This window comes from Rhincodon typus, chromosome 36 (assembly GCF_021869965.1).
Source record: "Rhincodon typus isolate 14 chromosome 36, sRhiTyp1.1, whole genome shotgun sequence".
Taxonomy (NCBI): domain Eukaryota; kingdom Metazoa; phylum Chordata; class Chondrichthyes; order Orectolobiformes; family Rhincodontidae; genus Rhincodon; species Rhincodon typus.
The window spans coordinates 16473081-16482582 of NC_063367.1; positions in this window are offsets into that span (position 1 = coordinate 16473081).

Consider the following 9502-nt stretch of genomic DNA (forward strand, 5'->3'; position numbering starts at 1 on the left):
TATCCATCTTCTATCCGCCTCCCACTCTCTCCCTATTTATTTCAGAACCCCCTTCCCCTCCCCCATTTCTGATGAAGGGTCTAGGCCCGAAACGTCAGCCTTTCTGCTCCTATGATGCTGCTTGGCCTGCTGTGTTCATCCAGCTCTGCACCTTGTTGTCTGTGATGATTTTCTACTGTATACCATGTAGACTGTGCACAGCTCTGCAATTGCGCATTAGTTTTGAACAGACAGTGACAGATAAGGGACCAATTAAACAAGCTGCTTTGTCCTGGATGGTGTCAAGCTTCTTGAGTGTTGTTGGAGCTGCACCCATCCTGGCATGTGAGGAGTATTCCATCACACTCCTGACTTGTGCCTTGTAGATGGTGGACAGGCTTTGGGGAGTCAGGAGGTGAGTTACTCTTCTCGTTATTCCTAGGCTTTGACCTGTTCTTGTCATCACTGTGTTGAATCCAGTTGAGTTTCTGGTCATTGCTAACCCCAAGGATATTGATAGTGAGGGATTCGGTGATGGTAACACCATTGAATGTCAAGGGTCAGTGATTAGATTGTCTCTTATTTGAGATAGTCATTGCCTGGCAATTGTGTGACGCCACTGTCACTCACCACTTGTCAACCCAAGCCTGGATATTGTCCAGATCTTGTTACATGTGAACACAGACTGCTTCAGCTTCTAAGCAATCACAAACGGTGCTGAACGTTGTGCAATCATCAGCGAACATCGCCACTTCTGACTTTATGATGGAGGGAAGGTGAAAGATGAAACAGCTGAAGATGTTTGGGCCTAGGGCACTACCCTAAGGAACACCTGCAGAGATGTCTTGAAGCTGTGATGACGGACTTCCAACAACCACAACCATCTTTTACTCAGGTGGGCAAGTGGGGAGTATTCCATCACATTCCTGAATCATGCCTTTTAGACAGTGGTGAGGCTCTGGGGTGAATTACTCGCTGAGGGATTCCCATTCTCTGACCTGCTCTTGTAACCATTGTATTTATACAGTTAGTCCTGTTGCATTTCTGGTGAATGGTAACCCCGAATGTTAATGGTGAGGAATTCTGTGATAGTAATACCATTGAATTTCAAATGGAGGTGGATAGATTCCTTCGTGTTGGTGACGGTCTCTGCCTGGCACTTGTGTGGTGAAAATGTCACTTTTCACCTCCCAGCCGATGTCTGCATGGTGTCCAGATCTTGTGTCCATGGGCTACTTCAGCATCTGATGATTGTCAACAATACTGAACATTACACAATCATCAGCGAACATCCCCAATGCTGTCATTACATAGGGAGGAAAGATACTTTGTTGTCTTCAATTGTTCGGCCATCTTCTCCGCTCAGGCAAGAGGAATGAGGAGTGAGAGTAATAGATCTTGATCTGCTTGTCCAAATAGAAACTCATCTCAGAAGTGCAAGTATAGAGCAAGAACGCTGGAATTCAATGGCTAAGTCATTATCAGCATTTTAACTACCTACCAACACAACTCCCACCGGTCAGGTATGTGTTAAAAGTTCAAGATGAAATTAATGGTGCAGAGATGATTGGCATCTAGGTTGAATACTTTGTTCCCCTCTGCCTTATTTCATGAGGTTATGTGTTCCATAGTCATGTATTTCTAATTCTGGTTAAATGATTACAGCACAATCAATCGTTGAATGTGTTGACAGGGAAAGGGTGTAAAGCAGGTTAGAAAATTCCATCTAGTGTAAATGTGCTGCAAGTAACTAACTTGGAAACTATGGTGTAACAGTGATTACGTTGCACACGTTTGTTTTAAACTGGTTCTTCTAGTGTGCTTGGTATGTAACAATTAACAATTGTTTGCCACAGGAAAAATATTCTGACCTGAAATAATTACATCCTCCAACTTACCTTTGACTGCAATGGTGGAAAGATTTTGGTTGACTCATCAGTAACATGACTCAGGGGTTTGAAATGAATAAACACAACTGGAAAGGCCAGTGTTAATTGGAATTAGTGCTAAAGAATGCTTGCAAAAATCACTTATTTGCTTTTTTTAACCCCAAAGTAAGACTGACTCACTTTATTTTATTCATATACAGTTTCTCTGAATTGCTGTCTTTGGCAATGTACCAAATAAACATGCAAACATAAACATATATGTGAACATTTAAATTAGGACCAAGACTAGGCCATCCAGCCCCTCTAGCGTGATCCACCATTCATGACTGATCTGATTACTCCACAGAGATAGTAGGAACTGCAGATGCTGGACAATCAGAGATAACAAGGTATAGAGGTGGATGAACACAGCAGGCTAAGCAGCACCAGAGGAGCAGGAAAGCTGATGCTTCGGGTCTAGACCCTTCTTCAGATCATAAAATTTTCTGAAGAAGGGTCTAGGCCCGAAACATCAGCTTTCCTGCTCCTCTTGCTGCTTGGCCTGCTGTGTTCATCCAGCTCTACACCTTGTTATCTCTGATTACTCCATATTCCTTATTAATAACCTTTCACCCTCTTGTTCAACTAGAATCTAACCATCTCTGCCTTAAAAATTATTCAAAAACTCTGCTTGCACCACCTCTTGAGGAAGAGTGTTGCAAAAACACACAATCCTTTGTGAGAAAATATATTTGTTATTTCAGGCTTTAATAAGTGAACTCTTATTTTTTTAACATTGATTCTTGATATAGATTTAACCACAAGAGAACATGCTTTCCATGTTCAACCCTGTCAAGACCCCTCAGGATCTTATATATTTCAATTAAGTCACCTTTTACTCTTCTAAACTTTAAATGAGGTTTATGGTGTATCAAGGTTGTTATTCCCTTCACAACAGTAATGTTGCAAACGCAAAGCCAGGAATCTTGTCATAGTTATCGACAGGCCTTAGTCAAGTCATTCGGTACAGCCATGACTCTGGGGTTCCTAGCTCACTATATCAAGTAAAACCTCCAATACCATCTACTCTAGTGGTCAGGGTCAGGATCCAATCCCTATAAAGAAGGAGGAACCAATAGACATGCAGCACACCACTGCCTTGATTCTTTCTGCCCTATTGTGAGCTGTTTGCCTCTGGGAACGAGACAGAGGTAAGTATTATGGGAGATGAAAGTGGGTGGCACAGTGATTACTGTTGGTGCAGGGAGAGAGAGAGATGACCCCAGTGGGTGAGGAAGCAGCACAGAGGGAATGCAGGGTCAGTGGTTGGGATGGGTGACAACGAGTCAGGGAAGATATTGATGAGTGTTAGGGCATGAGTTTTGGTGAGAGGTGGGTAGAGGAGTAATGATAGAGTGAGTGTGAGGTACTGATGGTGGCGCTTATGTCAGCAGAGTGAAGGAGGGCATTGACCTTCCTACTATATTGCTGGGCAGCCCTCCAGATGACTGGCATGGTCTGGTGTCAAGGACTCCTCTGCTGGTCCAGTGCTAGCACCATCCCATCAAGCAGAACCTCCGAGACCCTGCCCGCAATGCAGGGTGGTAATATCTCCCTGTCCACCCCATCAGGGGCATGTGTCAGCTCCCCTGCAGGGCAAGCTTTGGAGTGACGGTGCTTGTCCAGGTCCACCGTGGGCACAAGGGATCTCGGTCCCTTCAATGGCTGTCTGCTAAACGGTGAGTTAGTCCATGACCAGCAGGTGGAAGGGTGGGATAGAATTTGGATGTGTGAGAAACCAGAGGAGTGCAGTGGGTAATTAATGAGGCATGTTTGTTAAAATATGGTGAGGGAATTCACTGGGCCTCATGGTGACAAAGTCTCCAAAAAAAGGATGCAATTCAAATTTAGCCAAAAAAAAATTTAATTTTGCTCCATAGTGATTATATTACTCAAGCATGGTTCAGGGGTTGTTTAGCTTAGATGGCTGGTTTATAATACAGACAGACACCACAAGTGCAGGTTCAATTCCTATACTAACTGAGGTTACCATGATGGTCTTGCCCTCCCAACTTCTTCCCTTGCCTAACACGGTGACTCTCAGGCTAACGCCCTGCCAATTGTCTCTCTGATGAGAGTGACTTTATAATCTGGAGGGATGGTTTTAAATTCATTTGATAGACATCGTATTTAATCAAGTTTACTGAGTCTAGGATAAAAAGAAATTAACAGCAATAGAAATATTCTGAATTATTATTAAAACTGGTTAATGATATACTCATGATGCGGAGATGCCGGTGTTAGTTTGGGGTGAACAAGGTCAGAAATCACATGGCACCAGGTTATAGTCCAACAGATTTATTTGAAAACACAAGCTTTCGGAGCCTCGCTCCTTCTTCAGGTGTTAGTGAGAGAAGTATTATCAGATAGAGAATTTATAAGTAAAAGATCAAAATGATATACTCGTTATACGTTAATGATCTGGACAAAGAAACAAAGGACTTTGTTGCTAAATTTGCGGATGACACAAAGATAGATGGAGGGGCAAAAACAAAGTTGCTGGAAAAGCTCAGCAGGTCTGGCAGCATCTGTGAAGGCAAAAACAAAGTTAACATTTCGGACTCGGTGACCCTTCCTCAGAACCCTCAGAACACCGGACCTGAAATGTTAACTCTGTTTTTCCTTACAGACTCTACCAGACTTGCCGAGCTTTTCCAGCAACTTTGTTTTTGTTCCTGATTCACAGCATCCGCAGTTCTTTCGGTTTTTAGATGGAGGGGCAAGCAGTGTTAAGGAAGCAGCAGGCTGCAGAAGGACTTAGACACGCTATGAGAGTAGGCAAAGGATTGGCAGGTGGAATACAATGTGGGAAAGTGTGAAGTTATGAACTTTGGTAGGAAGAACAGAGGTGTGGACGATTTTCTAAATGGGGAAAGGCTTCAGAAATCTGAAATACAAAGGGACTTGGGAGTCCTAGCTCAGGATTCTCTTAAGGTGAACTTGCAGCTTCTGTTGACAGTTAGGAAGGCAAATGCAATGTTAGTGTGGAACTGGAGGAACACAGCAGGCCAGGCTGTGTTCCTGCTCCTCTGATGCTGCCTGGCCTGCTGTGTTCTTCTAGCTCCACACTGTGTTACCTATGACTCCAGCATCTGCAGTTTTTGCTACATCCAAATGCAATGTTAGAATTTATTTTGAGAGGGCTAGAATAGAAGGTCAGAGATGTACTGCTGAGGCTGTATAAGGATTTGGTCAGACCTCATTTGAGTAGTTTTAGGCTCTGTATCTAAGGAAGGACGTGCTGGCCTTGGAGTGGGTCCAGAGGAGGTTTGCAAGGATGATTCTGGGGATGAAGGGCTTGTCGTATGAGCAGCTGTTGAAGCCTCTGGGTATGTACTCAATGGAGTTTGTAAGAGCGAGTGGGGATCTCATTGAAACTAGACAGAGTGGATGTGGAGAAAACGTTTCCACTAGTAGGATAGACTAGGACCTAAGGGCACAGCCTCAAAGTGAAAGGACAACCCTTTAGAACTGAGGTGAAGAGGAATTTCTTCAGCCAGAGGGTGGTGACTCTGTGATGAATCGTTGCTGCAGAGGGCTGTGGAGGCCAAGTCACTGAGTGAACATAAGATGGAGCTATAGATAAGTTCTTGATTGGTCAGGGGATCAAGGATAATGGGGATAAGGCATGTGAATGGGGTTGAGAAACATGTCAACCATGATTGATTGGTGGAACAAACTCGATTGGCTGGATGGCCTAATTCTGCTCCTTATGATCTCTTGGGGGGAGGTGGTGGGATGCAATGTGTTATCCCTACCAATCCCTACCATGTATGACTCTAAAGCCATGTTGACACAGTTTGTTGTGGAGTCTCTTCTTCAAACAGTCCTATGAGATTTTTTACATCCACCTCAGTTTGAATAACATGGACCTTTCTACAATGTAAACCAGATACCAAGGAGTTTGTAAATGGGAAGTCCACTTACCACTCCTATGCTGAACTTTGGGGCCAAAAATAACTCTTAAGGTTTTCAATTACTTTTAGCATTCATGAAAATGCGTGGTGACCTTTGTTTTGCATACTAGGAGATTATGGTTCAAGGAGAAATTGTGAAATAGTGATCAAGAATTGAACAGTGCTTGGCCATCCAACACTATCGGTAATATCTAATTAGCAAACACCACAAATGAAGTGAGTTGGTCAATTTAGGACAAGAATGTTGAAACAAAATTGTAAAAAGATAGTTGGAACAAAGAACAAGAACAATACAGCACAGGAATAGACCCTTCGGCCCTACAAGCTTGCGCTGACACATTTTGCTCTTCCATACTAAAACTGTCTTCACCGACAGGATCCATATCCCTATATTTGTCCAGGTGTTTCTTAAATGCTGCTATTGTGTCTGCTTCCACCACCTCCTCTGGCAGTGTGTTCCAGGCACTCACCACCCTTTGTGTGGAAAATATGCCTCACATATCTCTTTTAAACTTCCCCTCCTGTAGAACGTAGAACCTGTGTCCCCTAGTAATTGACCCCTCCATCCTGGGAAAAAGCCTCATACTTTCCACTCTATCCATGCCATTCACAATCTTATAAACTTCTATCAGGTTGCCCCTCAACCTCCTGCTTTCCAGTGTAAACAAACCCAGTCTATCCAACCTCTCTTCACAGCTAAAATCCCCCCTACCTGGCAACATCCTGGTATACCTTTTCTGTACTGTCTCCCAAAGCATCCACATCCTTCTGGTAGTGTGGTGACCAGAACTGTTCACAATATTCCAAGTGTGGCCTAACTAAAGTTCTGTTAAGCTGCAGCATAACTTGCCTGTCCTTGGATTCAATGCCCCTTCCAATGAAGGCAAGCATGCCACAGACCTTTTTACTACCTTATCTACCTGCGCTGACACCTTCAGTGATCTGTGGACCTGCACACACAGATCCCTCTGCACATCAATACTCCTAAGGGTTCTACCATTTAGTGTAAAATTTCCAACTGCACTTGACTTCCAAAATGCGTCAGCTCACATTTGTCCGGATTAAATTTCATCTGCTATTTTTCTGCCCAGGACTCCAACTGATCTATATTCTGCTGCATCCTCTGACAGCAGGCCTTTCTATACTATAGACATTCTTCTCTTCGGTTGTCATCTGCAGCTAGGAATCGTTCAGGTGATGATAAAACATTATTGCAGCCTCATATCTGGAAGAACATGAGGCCAAGGGGAAGTGACATAGAAATCATAGAATCCCAATAGTGTGGAAACAGGCCCTTCGGCCCAACAAGTCCACACTGACCCACAGAGCATCCCACCCAGACCCATTCCCCTATAAACCCAGCCAGTCTACTACATACAAAAATACAACTTAGGAGAAAAGTTAGGCCACTTGGTCTCTCAAGCTTGCTCCACCATTCAATACAATCATGGATGAGCTGTTTGTGTTTTAAATTCTGCAATTCTATCAACTCCCAACAACTTTTGATTCTCTTGCCTAACAAGAATCTATCTACCTCTGCCTTAACAATATTTAATGACCCAACCTCCATCACCTTCCGACACAGAGTCCCAAAGTCTGAGAGAACAAAGCATCACTTAATCTCTGCCCTAAAGGAGTCGGTCCTAATTTTAATACGGTGGCCCCTAGTTCAGGAACTACTCATAAGAGGAAACATATGCATATCCAACTTGTCAGAAGTTTCAGGATCTTATACACTTCAATGAAGTCACACTGTCTCTCTTCTAAAATAAATGGGAACAGGCCCAGTCTGTCCAAGGTTTCCTCACATGACATCCCATCCATTCCAGGTATCGTTATGCAAATCTCTAAGATGGTAGTGTTTTGCGAGGGGTAATTTACCCAAAATAGGCCAGCAACACTTAAGGTTCCACTTTTCTGTCAAATCCAAAACTGGAACGTAAGTGGCAATTGTCAGCATTTAATTCTTGGGTCAGTTCAAGATGAAAAAAAGTGTACCAAAATATTTTTCCGCCTCATTTCTGAGGGGATGGAGATAGATGCAGCAAGGGTTCTGTCCAACCCTCGATAGGCTGGCATGGTGGCTCAGGGATTAGCACCTTTGCCTCACAGTCCTGGGAACCCAGGTACCATTCCAGTCTCAAGCAACTGTCTGTATGGAGTTTGCACATTCTCCCCGTGCCTGCGTGGGTTTCCTCCGGGAGCTCTGGATTCCTCCAATAGTCCAAAGATGTACAGGTTAGGTGTATTGGCCATGTTAAAATTGTCCATAGTGTCCAGGGATGTGTAAGCTTGGTGGATTAGCCATGGTAAATGTAGGGTTATGGTGACAGGATGGGTCTGTATGAGATGCTTTTTGGAGGGGCAGTGCGGACTCAATGGGCCAAATGGCCTTTTTCTGCACTGCAGGCCTTGTATGCTGCATGTAAGAATGAACAATTTCACAGCTGAATTGATCTGGATGTTAATGAGGTAATCACTGGGTCAGGTATGAGAATATATGATGCAAAGTCTACCTGCTACCAATGAGGACTTGAATTCAACTTCTTAAGTATCGTTTATGTAGCTAACTTTGAAATGAGGGTTCAACAAATGCTTTCTGTTTCTGGTACTTTGAAAATGTTACAGTATAAAAGTGAGGCACTCTGCTAATAATGTTTGAACCAGTATTTTTCTCCACATGAGTCAGTTAATCTAATCTGTGCAATAATCAATCTGCCCACGCACATGTTTGATCTGTGTGTGGCATTGTTCGAGGGACCAGCCTCCAAATGAGACGTTAAACAGAGATTCTGATTTTTCCTTTACAATTTGGCTAGCATTAAGAATTTCGTACTATTTCCAGGGAAGCAGGGAGTTCTCTCTGGAACCTGACCAATGCTCCTCCTCAATTTTTTTTTCCATTTCTTTGATGTGAGTACTACATGGCTATGCAGCAATTATTGCCTTTCCCTAATCACCTTTGAGCTGATGATGGTAAGCCACCTTCTGGAACTGTTATAGTTCATTTGGTTGTAGTTAATTTAACAGTGCCAGTACACAATGGGTTCCAGAAACATAGGAACATAAATCAAGTGGCCATTCAGCTCTGCTAGCCTGCTCTGCTATTCTGGATTATTGCTGATTATTCACCTTAATGCCATATTCTCACACAGCCCCCACATCCCCTGATATTCTTAGTAACTAAAAATCTATTGATCTCTGTTTTAAGCACACTCAATGATTGTTTCTACAGCCCTCGAGGTAGAAAATTCCAAAGATTCATGACCCTCTAAGTGAAGAAGGTCCTTCTCACCTCAGTATCAAATGTGCTGTAGTTTATTCCGAGTCAGTGTTGCCTGGTTCTACACCTCCACAGCCAGGGGAAACATCACCAAAGGGAAGTGTTGGCCTAATGGTATTATCACTAGACTATTAACCTAGCGAGCTCAGGTAATGTCCTGGGGATAGGGCTCGGATCAAATCCCATCGATGGCAGATGGTGGAACTTGAATTGAATAAAAATTTGGCAACAAGAGTCTAATAATGACCATGGAACCTTTGCCAATTGTCAGGAAAACCCCATCTGGTCCTCTCGTGCCTCCTGGGGAGAGAAATCGGTAATCCTTACTCCAGACCCCATGGCAATTTGGTTGACTCTCAGCAATAAATACTGGCTAGTATTTATTGGTCAGTGAT